We start from the raw sequence: 22,344 nt of genomic DNA on the forward strand, positions 1-22,344 counted from the left end.
ATAGAAACACTGTAAATTAGGTAAGACAGCATCATTCCTGTCTTATAGGCAAGGACACTGAGCTGCAGGTAACTCTTCTGAGATGGCTGTTGGCAGAGCTGGAACCAGAATCAGGGCTTCTACCTCCCAGACATGGTCTTGTTACTACTCATCTACATTCTCCGTTAGCTGCGAAAGTACAACTCCCCCACTAGTTTCCTTTTCTTGTTTCTTAGCGTGACTTTCCACCATCCTGGAGTGGAGAAGCAGCAGTGTTCTGAACGCCCTGTGGCCCCACAGACATTGTCAATCAGTGTTAATCAGGTGCTCATATGGTTCAGGAGACCCTGGTGCAAACGATTAAGCACTCTATTACTAACTGAAAGGTTGGCGGTTCCAATCCACTCAAAGGTGCCTTGGAAGAAAAACCTGGAGATCTGCTTCTGAAAAATCAGCCATCGAAAACCCTGTGGAAAACAGTTCTACTCTGAAACATACAGGGTTTCCATGAGTCAGAGTCAACTTGGTGGCAACAGGTTTGTTTTTTTGGTCATATGGTTCAAAAAGAATGACTGATGCCTGTCCCACCATTGTCTGCTTCTTGCCCTTTATTTCTTTACCCCATAACTATTTCCCACCAGGAGGTGCTCACTATGGTTTAACAACACAGTATAACCATAATAACGACATTTGAGATTCAACAAAAATAAATGGGTAATCTTAGCTATTCAGGGGGTCATGCCCTGTATCTTATACTTTTGTGGTTAAATCCAGAAAGTATGTAACGTCCACTGGTAGGAACTGAGTAACTGGCTTTATATGAACACATTCAGCTACACTTAGATAAATGTTTAACCTCCGTCCCGGCCTCTCACCCTTCCTATTGATATAATTATCAATAACTTCTAGAAAGAGCATAATATAATGCACCATCTAATTTAGGAGTTCTCAAACCTGCCTGCATATTAGAACTACCTGGGGAGCTTTTCAAAAATATCATTGTCTGAGCCTGCTCCCCAGAGATTCCTATTTTAGTTCATCAGGGTGTGGCCTGGGCATAAGTATTAAAAAAAAAAAAAACAAAAAAAAAACTCCCTAGGGGTTTAATTTTTCACCATGCACACAGAATACAGCCATCATCAGTCACATTTGCCTTCTGCTCTTTCCATATATCAAAACCTAACAGAGTCATGTATGTTCTTTATTCACTTGATTCTAACTCTACTGCAAAAAGCATTGGAAAAAGGTGGTACAAGTGTTTGCCAGAAAAACATAATAAAATTGCATCTCTTATTTAATGGAGTACAAGGAATGGCTCTGGAGATCTTAGGATTTAGAAGAAAAATTTTTCCACTTTTAAGAAGACTTAAAAGTAGCCACATATCAGGATTGGAGCTTGTGGTCACCTGTTCCTTTGTTTTCTTAAGCTGCCCTGAGAAAGAAAATGCCTTCCATTTCAGCGTTGTTGAGACCAAAGAATTCAGACTTCCTGGGTCTGTGATCTGGTGGCACCACTTTATATTGTGTGGCCTTGATAGGTTGTTTAACCTCTCCAGACCTCAATGGTCTCATCTGTAAAATGGGATGACAAAAAGAACCAAACTCTGAAGGTTGCTGTGAAAATTAAATAGGTTAATAAATGTAAAGTGCTTAGACCCAAAACAAACAAACAAAAAAAAACCCAGTGCCGTTGAGTCGATCCCGACTCATAGAGACCCTTTAGGACTTAGAAGAGTGAGTAAATATTTCCTACTGTTATTGTCCACTACTCAACTGTCAATTTGTCAGACTGTGGTGGCTTGCATGTTTCTGTGATGCTGGAAGCTATGGCACCAATATTTCAAATATGACCAGGGTCACCCATGATGGACAGGCTTCAGCAGAGCTTCCAGATGAAGACAGACTAGGAAGAAAGGCCTGGCGATCTACTTCTGAAAATTAGCCAATGAAAACAGCCTTACGGATGACAAGAGAACACTGTCAGACTCACTTGCTTTGGACATGTCCTTGGAAGGGATCAATTGCTGAAGGAGAACATCATGTTTGGTGAAGTAGAGGACCAAGGAGAACGAGGAAGACTTTTGGTGAGATGGACTGACACAATAGCCACAAGGATGGACTTGAACATGTGGGTGATCATGAGGATGGCACAGGACCGGGCAATGTTTCATTCTGTTGTATATGAGGTTGTCATGAGTCAGAGTTGACTCAATGACAGCTATCTATCTACCTACCTATCTATGCACTGGTATTGTTACAATGATGAAGATGTGTTATCAAGTCATTTCCAGTTTAATAAGGTCTAGATTAAGACTTCTTGTGCATTCCCTAGAAGAGAAAAATTTCAACAGAGATTGATTTCATGAGTTTTATAATTTACCTGGACTCTCATTTATAAATACTGTACATTCTCAAGTCTCTTGAAAGTACCTTTATTAATCTGAGCTAGCCTTCAAAATGATAGAGATTATCTAATATCTGCAGAGGGGGTCAAAAATAGTTGGCTCTTCCTACTTAAAAGATACAGTCAGTATTAAGTATGGTGCAGGATTCTAGAATATTTTACCACTCAGCAGGCATTTTAAAGAGTTGATTTTCTACGGTACGATCTGTCAGGTTTCCCCTCCAGACAATCAGTCACTCTGAGCATTTTCTTTTCTGAAGGATGGCATTCACACTGCATGTTTCCCAAACCTCAACACAAGACTTTGGAATTAAAAGTGCAGAGAACATGGCGTGTGGGTGTTTAGTACAATCAAATGGGACAAGTAGCATTCAGAATGTGAACAGGCAATGTCTTTCAAAAATGACATGCATTCACATAAGAATGTATTTTGGTCCCTAGGAGGGATAGAATTTTTCTCTGCGCCAAAAATATATCATTTGGCAGGGTGGGTCCATCGTTCCGGAGTCAGCAGCATGGGTATTCCAGCCCCAGGAGCAGATGCCCTCCAACTGTTTGGACTAGGGTATTCTGGGTGAAGAGAAAAGGGGGCCACAGTGCAGACAGGTGGCAGGATACAGCAATTCACTGCACCCCCTACACTTCTGCCACCCTCCAGAGCTGGATTCTGGATTACACTGTGTGCCACAATTAATATTCACAGCAGGAAAGGGCAAGTATCAAATTTACTGGTTATGTTTCTGTTAGTACTCCCAGAGTGAAGAAAAGTGTTTCAGTGAGAGCATTTGTCATAGTTAATGAAAATGCACCTAAACTTTTCACCCATTTCCTGAGAGTGAACTCAGTGACAATTTCGTGCCCTTACAGCTCTAACTAATTAATACAGGGTCTTAATGAGTCAGTCCCCGACTTACGACAGGGTTCCAATGACTCCATCGTAAGTCAGTTCTGATGTTAAGTTGACTATCTTTTTCTTTAGTTTTCAATTATTATTGCCTTTAGGGTTGTTATGAGTTGAATCAACTTGACGGCAATGTGTTTGGTTTGGTTTACTATCAATATCTTTATAAATCCGATCTTTGCACACCTGTGAGTGAATGTCTGAGAATGATAACATCAGCAAATGACATGCTGCAACACTGTATGTAGTACACACTACTAATGATAAGATCTACAAAAACAAAACAAAACAGATGGTGTAACTTGAATACTTGCCGTAACTTGAATACTTCGTAAATCGGGGACCACCTGTATAGAATCTTAGATATTGTCACAGTCAGAATCTTCAAGGGATGAGAGAGATGCAGTCAGTAAGTACAAGGAAGTAGCAAGATCCAGAAGCTTAAAAACACACACGCACATGTAGACACATCAAACTGTCCGATATGTCGTTAATAACCTGTTTGTAGTCTCACAATTGACAGGTACTCCTCTTTGGAACAACTACTTCTGTTCAGTTTCCTCTTCTGTAAAATGGGGAACGTAACATTTATATCATAATGTTACTGTGAGGATTAAGTGACATCAAGCCTGTAAATGCTGGCACATAGTACATGCTCAGTAAAATCGATAGTATTATTATTGGAAGTCCCTGGGTGGTGCGAACGGTTAACACGTTTGTCTGCTAATTGAAAGGTTGGTGGTTCCAAACCACCCAAAGAAGCCCTCGGAAGAAAGGCCTGAGGATTTACTTCTGAAAAATCAGTCACTGAAAACCCAGTGGAGCACAGTTCTACTCTGACGCGCACAGGGTTAGAATCGTTGGAATGAGCTGGAATCAATTCCATGAGTTGGAATCAATTCCATGGCAACTTTTTTTTTTTTTTTTAATAATTTTTATTGAGCTTTAAGTGAACATTTACAAATCAAGTCAGTCTGTCACATATAAGCTTATATACACCTTACTCCATACTCCCACGTACTCTCCCCCTAATGAGTCAGCCCTTCCTGTCTTTCCTTTCGTGACAATTTGGCCAGTTTCTAACCCTCTCTACCCTCCCATCTCCCCTCCAGACAGGAGATGCCAACACAGTCTCAAGTGTCCACCTGATATAATTAGCTCACTCTTCATCAGCATCTCTCTCCCACCCACTGTCCAGTCCCTTCCATGTCTGATGAGTTGTCTTCGGGAATGGTTCCTGTCCTGGGCCAACAGAAGATTTGGGGACCATGACCGCCGGGATTCCTCTAGTCTCAGTCAGACCATTAAGTCTGGTCTTTTTATGAGAATTTGGGGTCTGCATCCCACTGATCTCCTGCTCCCTCAGGGGTTCTCTGCTGTGCTCCCTGTCAGGGCAGTCATCGGTTGTGGCCGGGCACCATCTAGTTCTTCTGGTCTCAGGATGATAGAAGTCTCTGGTTCCTGTGGCCCTTTCTGTCTCTTGGGCTCATAGTTATCGTGTGACCTTGGTGTTCTTCATTCTCCTTTGATCCAGGTGGGTTGAGACCAATTGATGCATCTTAGATGACCGCTTGATAGCATTTAAGACCCCAGACGCCACATTTCAAAGTGGGATGCAGAATGCATGGCAACTGTTTTTGTAGTTGTTGTTGTTATTGGTATTATGATTCTTATCAGGCTAAAGATGAAGACAAATGACCTTATCTAAACAATGAAAAGTTTTAGGTTTCTTATGTTCTGCTTTAGTTTGCTAATAATGCAAATTGGCCTTGCTACAACCTAAAATCTTAAGTGATAAATTCTGGCACAGTAATATTACTATGAAGGTGAAATTCAAATGTCTAAGGTGGGCTCCCCCGGGGGGGGATGTGTCGAAAGGTTCAAGTCATCCTTAGTTTCCCCTACTAGCATTTTCGGTTGGAAAAATCTAATTATGGCATGCAAACTTGCCTGAGAAAAGTTGTATCACTTTTTTTTTTTTCTGGAAAAGAGCAATCAAGGGCCAAATACATATGTTTTTCTTTCTCTTCCTGAAATTTCCTTTGGTTGCTTTTTTGGATCTTTACAAAACCTCGATGGAAGGATACAAAAATAAGAGTTAAGTTCAACATGTAAGGTTTTACTTTTTGAACTTCACTGCAGTGCTTTGCGATGACTAACTCAACTTAGCCTCCTGTATAAGCTACCACATAAGACATTTCTTATAATTCATTGCTAGGGGAATTTGCCCTCTGAGAAACTGCTGTGTTTTGTACGTCCATCTTTCTGATAGCAATAACTTCAGTGACAATTTACTAGGTTCCCCTAGCTGCCTGGCTACAAGGAAGCTCAGCGCAAAACCTGTGGCTCAATTATACCAAGAACATGAATTACTTAAAGGTGGCATATATGCCTTCTCTGACCCGTCTCTTTGATATTAATTTTCTACTTCCTGAATGGGACGTTATGGTATGCTCCCTCAGATTTTTGAAAAGTCACAGAGTATAATTTTCTTAGTAAATTTTAACCAAGTCTTATGCTTCTTTTAGGAGTCCCTGAGTGGTACAAACAGTTAATGAGCTCAACTGCTAACTGAAAGGTTGGAGGTTTGAGTCCACCCAGTGGCACCTCGGAAGAAAGGCCTGGTGATCTACTTCTGAAAGAACAGCTATTGAAAACCCGCTGCGGCACAGTTCTACTCTGACACACATTGGGTTGTCATGAGTTGGCGTCAACTCAACAGCGGTTGGCACCGGTGGTGTTCTTCTCTCAACTAACATGTATACGTTCAAAAAGGACCTAGCAGCTATCCACTGCTTGACTAAAGTCATGGAGAAATGGCCATCCGTGTCCATTCATGGCTCCATAAAACATTCCAGCTGCTTGTTTTCGTTATAGCTTTTGGAAACCACTGAATCATGGAGCTTCAGGGACAATGTATTGGGAGCTAGGAATCCTTGCTGTAAATCCTCCGTAAATCATGATAAAGGAAATAATCACCATTCCCAGTGAATTATCCCCACAAGAGAAATTACATTCAGGCTAACATAGAGTCCATGCAGATAATTTCTCTTGCACAGGTTTGAAAAAAAAAAAAAAAAAAAAGATCACTTATGGAAAAGATGAAATACGAGTTAAGTCAGTGAATCAAATCTATTGTTCTGGAAATTATATTCAAATCTAGTCATTCACATCTGAGAACTCTATTTGTGATGCAAATCAAAACAACCCCCTCCCCCCAAAATACTTGCGATTAACAAACCAGTGCAATTTTGCATCTCTTACAGCTTGGTTACCGTTTAAATCTTTTCTGGTACAAAGATAGAAGGATAAACCACGCTTCAATTAACCAGATCTGACACTCTTCATTTTTCTTCAATGGCAGGTAATTATCCTGTAAAATTCTTCTATGCGTAAATTAAAACTGCATGAATTAACAACGATCCTATTTTCCTACATCGGGTAATTAAGACAAAATTGATCAAGGGATACTTTATATGTGGGTATGGATCAGGCAATAGTCTTTATAAAAGGGAAGAAGTAATTTCTTTTTTTCTCAAATGTGCTTTTCCTCCATTTTCCTCCCCTTTTGTGGGGTCGTTCAGATCTCCGGGGCATTGTGAGAGCTGGTCGTTTGCAGTTAGGAAGGCAGCTTGCCACTGCCAACAGCGTTATTTATCAGGATGCATTGTTTTTTGAAAAAATGTGCCTATATCATTTCTCCATGACAAGGTGCCTTCTTTGCAGACACACTGCTTACTGAGCTGGAGTAATGAACCGTTCGGCTGGATAATGTAAAAAAGCTTAGATGATTATAATAGAGTCCTGAAGAGTCTCATTAATGCCTTGGTATCAACCGAGATCCTAAGCCTGAAAACAGAATGCAGAGTCTGAGGTCTGAGTTGCTAAGCCAAATGATTTGGCAACCGCCACCCAGCTAAGTGGGAGCCTTAGGCTTACTGAACATGCTACTGTACAGGCAGTTGCTGTGGGAACTGTAGCTCTGAGTTTGGGTCCTTTGTGTATGTACGTTGGTAGCCATAGCCTGGACTCTGAAGCCAGATGGTGTAGGTTTAACACCAAGCTCTGTATCTTACTAATTTTGCTGGTCCTCAGATCTCTCATCTATAAATAAAACGGAAAGGATAATAGTCATTACCTCAGGGTTATTGTGAAGAAGAGATGAATTAGTACATGTGCTTGGCACATTGGAAATGCTATCAGGTGATAGCTATTGTTATTATTAAGGAGCCCTGGTGGTTCAGTGATTAAGTGCTCGACTGCTTCTAAAAGGTTGGCAGTTTGAACCCACCAGCTGCTCCATGGAAGAAAGATGTGGCAGCCTGCTTTCATAAAGATTTACAGCCATGGAAACCCTACGGGGCAGTTCTACTATAGGGTCTCTATGAGTCGGAAATGTCTTGACAGCAGTGAGTTTTTGGCTATCGTTATTATCATCATGTAAAAATCAGTTGCCATTGGGTTGATTCTTTTTTAGAAGTAGGTTGCCAGCCTTTCTTCCGAGGTGCCTCTGGGTGGGCTCGAACCACCAACCTTGTGGTTAGCAGCCAAGTTCTTAACCTCTTGCACTACCAGGGACTCCATGTTTAGGTTCGGTGTTTCATGACATAAGAGGGGCTTTTCATCAACATGCACTATGACATATATGTACACACGCACCTGTAATTCATAATTTACATTTGTTAAAAAAATTACCGTGACTTCAGACTGCTCTCGGGCACAGGAAGGCCTAGCCTTTGCACCTACATTCAGGATCACATGATTTACCCAAAAGGAAAGGTGAGTTCTACCATAGGTAAGAGCTGGTGTGCAGGGTCGAGCTGGATTTATTTTTCCCCAATTTGACTATAAAGGAGTGAGACTCCTACCCTTAATGAAAGACTATACTTTCCCTCAGTATATATATATTTTTCAGTAGCTATATCTTTTGGAATCGACTCGAGGGCAATGGGTTTGGTTTGGTTTTTTATCTTTCTTGATAACTGTATATTCACATCTGAGAAAATGTCATGAGTTAATACAGCCCCTCAGCCTCTTCTCGCTTTGGCTATTTTCTTCCATCAATGGCGAAAAAGCCATTTGGCAGCAATCAGACAGCCAAAAAGATTACATCTGGAAAATATCTTAAGGTGAAGAAACTCATACTGTGAATCTAAAAAAAGAAAAAAATGACTCTTGAAAAAGAAACACCGCATGTCATTTCTATCCAATTTTAGGCCGAAGGCTATTAGGACAAAACTCAGATGGCAAATTTTTTTTTGGAATGTCATGGGAGCCTGGAAAGGGAGCAGTTCCTGACCTCTCTTATGTCGTTCTAGGGGCAGCTTTCCACTTGGAATACAAAGCATGAAACCAAGGGCAATAGTCAGATCTTAAGACAAGATAGTCAGACTTCAGGCCCCAGTGGATTTTGACTCCAAACAGGCCATGTTTTGGGGACTGAATGGGGTAGGCAAGCAGGAACAAATTATTCCTCCCTCTCTCCAGCTTAACACTGTTTGCTGGACACGCTGCGGTGAATGAACCCTGAATTAGGAGTCCAAACGCCTCAGCCCTATCCAAGCCTCTCGTACATGTTAGCACGGTGACCTTGGACAAACCTGTGAATCTGTTTGGCTTCAAGTTTTGCTTCCTAGTTTGTGAAATCAGGGACATTAGTATTAGTCATGCCTACATCACAGGATTGTTCCGTGGTTTAAGTGGCACAATGGATGTAAAACTTTTTAGAAACTGCACAAACTCACAGAAGTGTTATTACTGAGGCAGTACTCAGGTATTATTATAATACCTTAGATAATAGACTGAGGTCCCTAGGTGGTGCAAACGGTTTGCGCTCAACTGCTAACCACAAGGTCGGTGGTTTGAACCCACCCAGGGGCTCTGTGGAAGAAAACACCTGGCGATCTGCTTCCATAAAGATTATAGCCAAGAAAATCCTATGGAGCAGTTCTAGTCTGTAACACACGGGGCTGCCATGAGTTAGAAATCAGCTCAACGGCAACTAACAACAACATAGAATATATTAAAAACATAGACCATATTGTCAATAGGATCTAGAACTTGAACTTCGGAAGTAGCAAAATTTATGAAACAAGAAAAGAGAGGTCTACTGGGGAAGGAGGGAACTGCTAGCCATGGCTAACTACTTTAGGTGCCAAATCATTGTGTGTTAGTCCAGTTACTGTTTCTTCTCTACTTTTTCTTCTTCTGAGTGAGTTCCTAGTCTGAAGATATGCCCCAAAGTAAAGGTCAGGAGCACCCATACTTGCCCAATCAAGATAGCTCTGTTTTAGAAAGATGTCATTTGGATTTTTGCTTATTCAGACATTGGAGTTTCAGGGTGGTTAATCCCAAGAGCAGATTAACCAGCAAGCAAGGTACACACAGGCTTACTTGTGCCCATTTATTAATCGGTAGTACCTTACTTATTGAGTAATCTGTCCCTGGCACTGGTGCAAATGATTAACATGTTTGACTGCTAACAGAAAGGCCAGAGGTTCAATTCTACCCAGGGGCACCTTGGAAAAAAGGCCTGGAGATCTATTTCTTAAAAAATCATAACCACTGAAAACCCTACGGAGCACAGTACTACTCTGACACACGTAGGGTCACCATGAGTCAGAATCGACTTGATGACAACTGGTTAACTGATTTATTCAAGTGCTGGATTAGCTAATGGGAAGTTGCTTCTCAATTCCAATTTCCTTATAATTCTCCCTCAACAAACAAGCCAAAAATATGTGATAACTTGCTTCTGATATAAATTTTAAGAATGAGTTTCTACAGGAGAAGAAGTTGGGCTTTAGATTTGGTTATTCTACTCTGACCATTGTCACGTGGTTTACCTCACAGAGATTTGCTAGGGATAACACAAGACGGTGGTTTTTATTGACTTTTTTCTGCATCTGACTGGATGGACCGTTCCAGTAATTTTTTGCTGTGTAAGAAATCATCCCCAAAACTTAGTGCTTAAAACAACAGGAACCAGAGAAGGGCTAGGTTGGGCAGTTCTGGCTCAAGGTCTCTCATGCAATCAGGTAGTGGCTAGATACGGAACAGCTGAGGGCAGCTGAAAGCTGGCCAAACATCTTTCTCTCTTCTTGTATGAGCTAGTTTGGACTTCCTCACAGCATGGCAGCCTCAGGAGGGTCAGGCAGCTTACATGGCGCCTGAAGGCGCCAAGAGCTAGTATTCCAGCAAGCAAGGCAGAAGTAGAACTATCTTTTGTGATCTAGCATTGGAAGTCATATTCTCTATTGGTTGAGAGAGTCAAAATTTTGAGGGGTGGGAACATAGGCTCCATTTCTTCATGTGAGGAATATCGGAATTACATGTAGGAAGAGCATGTGGGGTGGGAGATACTGTGTTTTGTTTTGTTTTTTTTTTAATTTTTTTCTTGTACTTCAGATGAAGGTTTGCAAAGCAAACTAGTTTCTCATTAAACAATACACATATCGTTTTGGGACATTGGTGGCCACCCCCACGACATGTCAACACCGTCTGCTTCTCGACCTAGGGTTCCCTATTACCAGCTTTCCTGTCTCCTCCTGTCTTCTCATCCTTGCCCCTGGGCTGGTGTGCCCATTTAGTCTCCTTTTGTTTTATGGGCCTGTCTACAAGTGTGAACCTCAGGAGTGACTTCAATACTGAGTTATAAGGGTGTCCAGGGGCCATACTCTCCGGGCTTCTCTAGTCTATGTCAGACCAGTAAGTCTGGTCTTTGTGTGTGTGTGAGTTAGAATTTTGTTCTATGTTTTTCTCCAGCTCTGTCCGGGACCCTCTGTTGTGATCTCTGTCAGAGCAGTTGTTGGTGGTAGCCAGGTACCATCTAGTTCTGCTAGACTCAGTCTGATGGAGGCTGTGGTAATTGTGTTCCGTTGGATTAATCTTTCTCTTGTGTCTTTGGTTTTCTTCATTCTCCCTTGCTCCAGATGGGTTGAGATCAGTGGAGTATCTTAGACGGCTGCTTAGAAGCTTTTAAGACCTCAGAAGCCACTCACCAAAGTAGAACGTAGAACATTTTTTTTTTTTAAGAACTATGTTATGCCAATTGAGCTAGATGTTCAGGGTGGGAGATATTGTTGAAGCCACCTTTGGAAAATATCATCGGCCATATGGGCTGTCAGTAGTCAAATGTTAAACTGCAAGAAATTAATATTTATTCCTGATACTAATACTTATACATAATCTCTCCCTAACACCACCCTGTGAGGAGTATCTGGCAGACCAGATAGTAATTTCTAGTGAGGTAAAAACACAACTATTCTGATACTCCTACCCCCTGGGGGCCTTAATGACTTAATAACACTTTTTAAACTTTCTAAAAATTTCAGGCATCCCCTTCTGTTCTGCCACATGCCACCGTCCCTCAGAGAAGGATAGCTGAGTGCCATGCATACACCTGTGGCGCCCCACATTCCCCATGACTTCCCATGGCAGCTGTGCTGGACACACTTGATTGAGGGTCAACATCTATTCCAACCCCCCTACAAGGTGCCTTCCTGTACTCAGGCCAGGAAGCTGAAAACATTTCCCAGGATCCTCTGCAGCTAGGATTCCAGATGTGATGGAGGTGCCTCCACCAGATACACGTGCTTAAGATTGGAAGACAGAAGTGAGAAGGAGGCTGTGTATATTCGTTTCTTATGGCCGCCATAACAAATTCCTACAAAATTAGTGGCTTAAAATAACACAAAGTTATTATCTTACAGTTCCGGAGGTCAGAAGTCTGAAATGGGTCTCTCTCACTGTGCTAAAATCAAGGTGTTGGCTGGGGTATGTTACCTTCTGGTGGCTCTATGGGAGAATCCATTTCCTTGCCTTTTCCGGCTTCTAGAGGCCTCCCACATTCCTTGGCTTGTTGCCTCTTTCTCTGTCTTCAAAGCCAACAACATTGCATCCATCTGACCATTCTTCCATAGTCATACCTAGCTCTGACCACAGTCGGAAAAGGTTCTCCACTTTTAAAGACCTATGTGATTAGATTGGGCCCACCTGGATAATACAGGCTATTCTCCCCATTTCAAAACCCTTTACTGAATAGCACCTGCGGGATTTGCTTGCTGTGTAAGGTAACATATTCACAGGTTCCAGGGTTTAGGATGTGGGGGGCATTTTTCTGCTGACACTGTGTTTCTCCTACTTCTATTGCCTCTGCCCAAACCTTTGTGGAATATCTGGTTTTCCCATGGTGGCTTCCTGACTGGGGCTGTTGCCTGATCACAGCAGTGACAGTGTCATTACAGAACCAGGCAGCTTCTTGATCATAGATCAGGCAGGTGGCTTCATTAGTGGCCCAGCTTTGCAGTGTGGCTTTCAAATGTGCTCTGAACACTCAACCTAGTGTGTGTTTTCTTGGCCATCCTGACCCAACTGTTTTATCTGCTTTCTCCTGAGTGGACTCTGTTCTCTGCAACTGAACCATGATGAATGTTCCCAATGCTATATCCCTGTGTATGCATCATCTCAGCCCCATCTCTCTCTTTAACAGTTGCCATCAAGTTGACTCTGACTTGTGGCAACCCTGCGTGTGTCAGAGTAGAATGTGCTCCATAAGGTTCACAGTGACTGATTTTTTTAGAAGTAGATTGCCAGGCCTTTCTTCCAGGTGCCTATGGGTGAACTCAAACCTACAACCTTTTGATTAGTAGCCAAGCATGTTAAAACTGTTTGTACCACCCAGGGGCTGTCTCTCTTTTCTGAAGATGAAACGTCACCAGAACAATTATATTAAAGAGTGGTACAATATGGATCATATCAAAGTAGCTAAAATGCTACCAACGATCTTATAAATTAAAAGCATAGCATTGCGACTCAGAGGTTACCAGCCAGTAGTTATCCTGGAATCTTCATTTCGAAGAGTTGTCCTTGGACCTTCACCTATCAGCAAGGCACTGAGTGTGGGTACACATTAATTAGAAGGTAGACAGTCCCAGCCAAGGATATGTTCAGGTCACTCCGTGCCTTCTTATGCAGCAAAAAGTGGGGAACTCAAATGTTATGCTGGAAATAACTTCTTGGGAGTAGCATTGGTTCCAGGAAACTGTCACTTTGAATTTATTCCTCCTATTTTTTTTTATTAGGAGGAGGAAAAAAGCTTACGCTCTTTTTGTTCCTCTGCATTGCTTTTGTATTTCTAAGGTACCCTCCACTCTCCACTCCCGCCCTTGCCTCCCTTCCAAGAGTCCTCTTGGAGTACAAGGACAGAAAGAGACAAGCTTAGAGAGAATGGAGTCATTGTTTTTTCAGTTCCTTCCTGAACAATCTGCTTGAGGAGGAAGAGATCACTTCCAGGGCTAGTGATGAAGGCCAACAGCATTGAAATCAAAAGATAATGGCAAATTGCAAGGAAGTTGCAAGATACTGTTTTTCTGCACATAAGGTTATTTTTTGATATGGTCATTTGGCCAATCTTTTTTTAGTATTATCATCATTAATAGCCTGTTTTCCATCATTCACAATCATTCCCATCTGACTTTCCTTGCAAAACATAGCTCCTCACTGTTCTGATCTTTCCTACCTTCAGTCTTGATCTTACATCTAGGGAGTTAGTTAATATTTGATGCCTACTGTTTGCTAGGAGTTCTGATGGCACAGTGGTTAAGCACGCGGCTGCTAACTGAAACGTCAGTGGTTCGAATCTATCCAGTTATTCTGTTGGAGAAAAGACCTGGCAATCTGCTCCCATAAAGATTACAGCCTAGGAAACCCTAATGGGCAGTTCTACTCTGTCTTATAGGGTTGTTATGAGTTGGAATTGGCTTGACGGCACGCAATAACAACAACTGTTTCCTAAGCAGCATACGAGCCCTAGGGATACAGGAGCAAACAAAACAGATCAACCCTGGGTGGTGAGAATGGCTAGGTACTCAACCACTAACTGGAAGGTTGGTGGGTCGAACCCTCCCAAAGGTGCCTCAGAAGAAAGGCCTGGCAATATACTTCTAAAAAATTAGCCAATGGGAAGCTATTATTTAATGGATATAGAGTTTCTCTTTGGGTCGATGAAAAAGTTCTAGAAATAGATAGTGATGATGGTTATACAACATTGTGAATGTACTTAATGCCACTAAACGGTACATTTAAAAATGGTTAAAATGGTAAATTTTATGTCATGTCTACTTTGCCACAATATAAAAACAAGCAAACAAACAACAAAAGACAGCTGTTGAAAACCCTAAGGAGCACAGTTCTACTCTGCACACACAGGTTCGCCATGAGTCAGAGTCTACTCAATGGCAACTGTGGCTTTTTTTTTTTTTTTTTTTGGTGTCTTCATGGAGCTCACAGTCTTCCTAGGCTTGCTTGGTAAATCTTACCTTCCATTTATCTGTGATCTTACAATAGGCACAGCCCCTGTGTGGCCCAAATGGTTAAGAGCTTGACTAATAGCTGAAAGGTTGGTAGTTCAAACCCACCCAGAGGCATCTTAGAAGACAGGCCTGTCGATCTGCTTCCAAAGGTGACAGCCTTGAAAACTCCGTGGAGCAGTTCTACTCCGCACCTGTGGAATTGCCATGAGTGGGAATCAACTCAACGACAACTCATAACAACAACATAACAGGTGTATGGATGCAGTCTTTACTGACTACGCCAATCACGGCCCTCTCCTTTCTCTGACCTCTCAAAGCCCTTATTTCTCAGGTGACCATGTAACCTATCATGCAAACCAGAACGTTTCTGTGTGAAAAGGGAATCTATTAATAATTATAATGCAACAACAGGTGTCTTCAGGGCAAACCAGGCCATACAGTCACCCACAACATACCATCTACCACGATGACATGCTCTCTTATAGCTTTTAGTATTTCCTGGATTTGTCCTCCTTCTGTACCAGACTGTGACCTCCCTAGAAGGGATAACCTGCGTCTTACTCATCTATCTAGTGAAATATCTAACTTTAGCCTGATCGTGGAATGGTTGCTCAGTAAACACGTGTTTACGTTGAAAAAATATATGTATATGGTATGCCTCTATGTTACATAACATTGCAGACTTGGGCTAAAACTCCACCTCTGAAATAAAAATGATGGTTAATCAGTTTATTATATTATAGAATGTTAAACAGCGTGAAAAGTACTGTCTTTGTTTAAAATTCCTCCCTCTTTCCTCTGACAGAGAGACTCATTTTGACCTTATGGAACACAACATAGAAATATTGTGCCTCATTTGCTTTCACTGCTGAAAAATAAATGCAATTTCCTTTTTAATTAGTGTAATGCATGTGTGAAAACATTCATCTCTACACAACACTCCTCAGTGTCATGTAAACAATGCACAATACATTGGAACGGCTTCTTTCCTTGATAGCGTTCTGGGTTTCCTTGGGGGAGGGCATGGGGTCACGGGTCAAATGATCTTTTCTGGATAGCCTGACACACTCTGAGAAAAATAGCCATTATTTTTTCGGGGCCATTTCCACCTTTAAGTAGGATGAGTGGACTGTGACTGAAAAAATCTGGGCCATTAACCCAGAGGGGAAGTGGGTGGCCACAGAGAGGGGGTAAGGAAGATGGGAGAAGACATGTAGATATTTCAATACGAATTCATTCAAGATACATGTACCAAGTGACTTTGTTCTGTTGAATCCATTTGAAAGCTCCTGTGTGCGTAATGGGTGAGGTTTTAATTTTCCGGGGGGGAAATGTTTCAAGAAACTGCCCCTAAGGATATGATTTCGAAAGTAGACAGAGATGAAGCCAAAGTAAGGATTCTTTCCAAATGAAAAGGAACATATATTCCTGATCATTTTCCTTTTCTGAACTGATCTTTCTAGTAATCACATTGTGGGGTATTTACATGACAAGTGCTTTATGACACCATGCCACATCTAAGTTAGCCTTTGGGGAACCAATTATGTGCCACGGGCCTATGAGGTAGCTCCTCTCCCTTCCCCCACACCCAACTCCCTGGCTTCATTGTCTGTTTTCAGCTGGTATTCTTTTCTGGTTGAATGGCCACAAACACAAGCTGTCTATCTCCCGGAGCTCACGGAGCTCAGCTTGGCTGATGAAAATGACCCTGGTGAAGGAGCTGTTCACAAGCACAAGGCCCTGCCCGCGGCCACCAGTGCAAAGGAAGCCCAAGTGGAAAGTCAAATCTGCCATTGCCCTGAGGAGCATCCATTGTGTGAATAAAATGGACTTTCACTGCTACCACCACTTCCTCCCCAGAAAAGCAAGAAAATGGTTTTAGACTTCTGATGTCTTTTCAGCTTATTTTTTTCCTAACCCACTGAATGCAATGAACAGTAAAATAAACACTGACTTGCAGACTCTTCAACCCAAAGGTCCTTTGCTTGCGTGATCCAACCATTTAATGTGCAATGTGAAAGCTACGCTGTTCACCCTCCGTAACTACCTTTGTCTGAGTAGTGAGCCAGTAATCTGTGAATTGAACCCAAATGCAACAGGGACGTGACTTGGTTACATTTAGAAGTGGGCATGTGGTTGTTACCACAGCTGTGCTGTGGGTTGTTAGCATAGTAGGGATGTTTCCAATATAAAGACCTCAAATTTGGGGCAGGACACCTGGTAATCAAGGGTAAAAAAAAAAAAAAACTGAGGCCGTAGAGTGGATTCTGACTCATATCCATGGGTAGGTCCCTAGGAATGGAATTTCTGCTGTCACACCTGACTTCTCCAGGTGTCCCTTGAAAGGGGACAGGACCCTTCTCTGCTGGAAATAATTTTACTTCACAGTTAACAAAGGAAAGATGAGCCATTTTTGCAATTTCTGTTTGCGTACTCAGAATTCTATGCAAGTCCCCCGTGCATGCTTTCAGATTTTGTCTCTTTCTAGCGTGGCGTTTCTTTATATTGATGCTGAAGATAAAACATTCAAAGCAAAATCTCACGTTAGCGTGTCAGAGGAATAAGGAAGCAATACCAGTCAGGGGTCTTTCAGAAAAGCAACATATGCAGTATGCTTTTACTAATCAGATTCCCCAGTGTTCAGGTTTTCTGATGTTTGGATGCTGTAGATTTTTGGGCAGGCAAATGCCTTCCCTTCCTGCGGAAGAGCCGTGATTTGGCAGGGTCATAAGTGAAGGGGTCAGCTGGCTACAGGGGCTCATCCTGAGGGCTGGGATTGGTGAGGAGAGGGGAGGACTTTTCCTCAAGCTGTTGCTACCCTAAGTAGACACACCCCTGCAATTTATTCAGACAGGAGGATAGCAACTGGCTGCTTCCTAATTAACCACAAGAGAATAGCCAGGAGGATGCTGGTTCTTGGAGAGTTAACGGCTGAGATCCCCTGCTTGTGACAGCAGTTAAAACATAGTTGATAGAGACACAATGGAGGTTGATGATGATGATGATGTTAGTGGGTAAATTCAAAGGCTGGTCCAAAAAGGCTAGAGGAGCAAGAGGAAGAGGGCAAGTTGGCTAACAGGAATCCTGGGGTGGGGGGTCAGGAGGAAGAGGGGAACATTTTCAGAGCCAGATAAACCTGATAGAAAACAAAAAGGAAGAAACCAATGCATATTACACAATGGGCCAAACTCACACAAGATGCCCAGTCCCATAGAGAGGGCCAGCTTCAATATCTTCGGGAATGGGGCAATGATTGATACAATCCTAGAACTGTAACCAAGTGCATGGACATGAGAGGGGTAGGAAGTGGGGAGCAGGGAGGAAAGACAGCCTCGATGTATTTTCAAAGACGATCACGGCTGGTTTTCTGTGATAACAAGGTTAAACACTGAAGCGACACGTATTATCTCCAGGACCAGAGCCTCCTCATCAGCCGTCAATCTCATCTCCGCCCCTCTCCTCCACAGAATCGGCCCAGTTCTCTTGGTTTTCCACTTGTTTCCTTGCTCCTGAAGGCATGCGCCCTGTCACTTCGCGCTTCTGTCACCTTAACACCTGGATGGCTTCCGCTTGTCTAATTTCAATCAGCGCCCACTCCTTTCTAAACCGAGAGGTCGCTATCCGCTCCCCCTCCCCTGCGGGAGGGAGCGAGGACGCTATAGCCTCTAAGTCAAAGAGCCGAAGACGCGTCCCTTCTCCAGACCCCTCGTCAGTCACAGAAACCTGCCAGGGCGGTCCTGTCATCAGGTGCATCCCTCCTCGCCACCTTGTCACGCACAAGCTCGACATCAGTGCAACACATTTCTCCTTTCTCGCTCCTCCTCCCCCACCCCGTGCCCCCAATTTGGTGTTCAGGCACGGTGGTGAAGTGGCTGGTTCATAGCCAAACTCAATCTGGGCAGCCACGGTTCGCGTGCGGACAAGTTAGGACCCGGCGGACCGCGCTCCCAAGCCGGAGTTGGAATCCCCACAGGCACTGAGCGTCGAAGTCGTGTGGTGGCAGGGGCCACCGAGGACCCCCATCCGGGGACGCTTGTACCCCACTCCTTACGGCATTGATTGTCAGGATATGCGCATCCCTGACTCAGAAATGGCCCCAGCCGGGGGGACACTGCCCCGCGCTCTTTACCTCTTCCTCTGCCCTTCCCTCCAGTCTCCTGGGCACCCCTCAGTTCTGCAAAATGTGCATGTGCCTCTTTCGCTCAGCAACTTCACGTCTCTACCCTCTGGGCATTTGATACCCGGACCCTCCAGGGCGTAGGAAGTAGAAGGACGTCCCCGGTCCCAAGGGCTTTTTAACATGCAACATTCATTCAAGGCGAGGACACTCCCCCGCCCCCACCTCACTCGGGTTATAAGCAAAATCGGAACGGAAAGAAAAATTTTAAAAAGCTGCACCTACCTAAAGACGAAGGCTCCTTGTCATGACAGGGGATACGCAGGGTTCCTCTGGCACATAAAAGGGTCTGTGCCAGTGCAATACCCCGGGTTGCCCGCCCCTCCGGGTTAGCTGACAGCCTGAGCTCGCTCACTTAGGGGCTGGGGGGAAGGGCTAGAGGATGCAGTCGTGTCCCCGCGCCCAGTCCCCGGCACCGGCTGCCCTCCCACGTCGGCTCCCAGCAGCTGTGGCGCGCGCGGGGCAGTTGCGGGGCTGGCGCGCGAGGGCGGCGGAGAGCGGAGCAAGCACCGCCGAGCGAGCGGAGGGGCGGGGAGCAGCGGGAGGGGGAGGCGCGGCCGCGGGCTTGGCCGCGTCACTTGTACAGGGAGGGGAGGGCTGGTGGAGGGAGACAGCTGCTTGACAGTTACTTTAGCCCAACTCCTGAGGGCTGAGCTTTAGTGCCTGCCTCCAGCTGATCTCCGGAGCGCCAGGCTCCTTTGCAACTAGCTAGTGTTGCAGTTTGGAGCTATCCATGGCATCCGCTTAGGGGGAAGAGCCGGTGGAGGGTGCGCATTGAAAAGGAGAGGAAAAAAAAAAAAAGCATTGTCTTCCAGTGAATTCTGACTCATGGCGACCCCATGTGTTATAGAGTAGAACTACCCCGTAGGGTTTTCTTGGCTGTGATCTTTACCGCGGCAGATCGCCAGGCCTTTCTTCCTTGGCACCACTGGGTACCACCAACCTTTCAGTTAGCAGCTGAGAGCAAAATATTTTTCAGGACCAGAGACCTTGACAGACAAAAACATTCCATAAAAGGGCCTTTTGGGGTGGAAGCTGTGTGGGACTGGAGACTACAAGGGCCCAGAAATCGGGTTCTGACTTTGTCTCTGTTATGGGTTGAATTGTGTCCCCCAAAATGTGTGTCAACTTGGCTAGTTCATGATTCTCAGTATTGTGTGATTGTTCACCATTTTGTCATCTGCTGTGATTTTCCTGTGTTCCAAATCCTACCCCTATGATGTTAATGAGGTGGGATTAGTGGTAGTTATGTTAATGAGGCAGGGCTCAGTCTATGTGTTGTGTCTTAAGTCAATCTCTTTTAAGATATAAAAGACAGAAGCCAGCAGAGAGACATGGGGACCTCATAACACCGAGAAAGAAGCACCAGGAGCATAGTGTGTGTCCTTTGGACTGGGGTCTTTGTGCTGAGAATCTCCTAGAGCAGGGGAAGTTTGATGACAAGGACCTTCCCCCAGAGCTGACAGAGAGAAAGCCTTCCCCTGGAGCTAGAACTCTAAATTCGGACTTCTGGCATCCTAGCTGTGAGAGGAGCCCTGGCGGCAAGGTGGTTAAGAGCTCAGGTTGCTAATCAAAAGGTCAGCAGTTCAAATCCACGAGCCGCTCCTTGGAAATGCTATGGAACAGTTCTACCCTGTCCTATAGGGTTGCTGTGAGTCAGAACCGACTCGATGGTGCCTAACAACAACTAACAAATTGTGAGAGAATAAATTTCTCTTTGTTAAAGCCATCCACTTGTGGTATTTCTGTTATAACAGCACTAGATAACTAAGACAGTCTCCATCTCTGAAGAGGGAATCCCTGCCATGCCTTAGCTTCCTCATCTGTAAAGCCACCATATTAAACAAATGATGTACCTAGAGTGTTGCACAAAATGGTACTTGCAAGGTGCATCCACCCATCCCCAACTTGGGATTCAGTCACTTTGGGAGGGAATCAATGAGTATCTGAGAGCTTAGACATGATCAAAATGGAACACCCTAGCAGGCTGTTAACACTGAAAACACCTGCATCCAACTGTGATGACGAGTCTACGCCCTCAGGCCTGCAATAGAAGCAGCTAAAACCATAAACTAATCAACCATATCATAACTGGCCTAAGAAAGTTACCCTAACCAAAGGAGCACAGTCTGCTCGATACCTAGAAAGGGCACCAAAGAGGAAGCTCTGGGCAGCCTTAGACCAAGAGAGGTGACCTGAGCAGTGGTTTGTGAGTCTGTGCCCTTCATTACAGCTTGATTTTCCCAGACGCCTGCTTTCAAGCCCACTAAATAGTTCCTGATGGCATTCAGTCTTTACATGTAGACATTTCTTGAGAGGAGAAAATGTCACCTAGGTGACAGGAACATGTCTGGTAAGTGACTCTTTGTATGTTTTCTATATTGGTATTCTGGTCAATACATGAATCTTTTTTGTGAGTTGGAATCGACTCGATAGCACTGGGGTTGGGTTCTTGTGAGTTTGGCTGAGTTGAGTCAACCTTATAATGATAAATGCTACAGTTTATTGACTATCTTCTTTTGTCCTTGGTTTGAGAACAGGTCTTTTACAAGCATTCTATCATTTATTCCTGACTATAATCCTGCTGTAGGTATTATTAGGTATTATTATTCCCATTTTATGGATGAGGAAACCAAGGTTCAAGAGAATTAATGTGACTTGTCCCAGCTGACACGGTTTAATCAACTTTTAGGTATATTTGAAAAAGCTGCGTTCTGACACCTGCAAAACGTGGGCCTTTGGTGACCCTACTACCTTACTGCATCACAGATCCTGGCTCTTCTCCTCAGTCTTGACCTGGACTCATCCTTGTTGTATGGCTTGGTTGATACCTGATAGCCGAGACCAGGTTTTGCTGGAGCTTCCTTACTTTACTGCCTTTCTCACTTCCTCTTCACTTCTCTGGAGATTTCCAGACATTCCGGGGTAAATAAATCTGATACAAAGGTCTGAACTGCTACATATCTCCTCCATCCATTTTCCTCTTGGCAGCCACTAAAATGGTCATAAATAAAACTGCTATTGGAACCTCCATTCATACCGTAAATATGGAGAACTGAGGAAGGGACACCAGCTGCCCCTTGGAAACCCTATGGGGCAGTTCTATTCTCTTCTGTAGGGTTGTTATGAGTTGGAGTCAACTTGACGGACACAGATTTGATTTCTGTTTGGAGGAAGGAAAAAAAAAAAAGAAAAAACTTCCCCCACCAAAAAAAATTTTACAACCAAAATGGAGATAAAAAGATTAACGGTGTAGGAGCTGAATGATATTGTTTAAAATAACAGTAAAATCACAAGTCAAGTAAGAGTTAAGTCAAATAAATGGTAACCCATTGCCATCGAGTTGATTCTGACTCATCACCCTACAGGACAGAGTAGAACTGCTCCATAGGGTTTCCAAGGCTGTAATCTTTAGGGAAGCAGACTATCACATCTTTCTCCTGCAGGGCTGGTGATTCGAACTGCCGATATTTTGGTTAGAACCAAGCACTTAACCACTGTCACCAGAGCTCCTTCAAATGAATGGTACCCCTCACCAAATAAGCCAGACCAGCAGAAGGGAGGAGACAGA

General features: G+C 43.7%; 1 protein-coding gene across 10 annotated transcripts in view; it reads right to left on the reverse strand.

The window, feature by feature from the left end:
- Positions 1-22,344, reverse strand: part of RIPOR2 (RHO family interacting cell polarization regulator 2) — a 301,690-nt gene that overhangs the window by 94,487 nt on the left and 184,859 nt on the right. Inside the window, exon 1 of one of the 10 annotated variants that reach the window (XM_049885018.1) lies at positions 18,999-19,467. The exons of the other annotated variants lie outside the window; for them this stretch is intronic. The gene's annotated coding sequence lies outside the window, so the exon portion shown is untranslated. Of the gene's footprint in view, positions 1-18,998; positions 19,468-22,344 lie in introns of those variants that run through there. 10 annotated transcript variants of the gene reach the window in all.

This window comes from Elephas maximus, chromosome 1, assembly GCF_024166365.1.
Source record: "Elephas maximus indicus isolate mEleMax1 chromosome 1, mEleMax1 primary haplotype, whole genome shotgun sequence".
Classification (NCBI taxonomy): Eukaryota; Metazoa; Chordata; class Mammalia; order Proboscidea; family Elephantidae; genus Elephas; species Elephas maximus.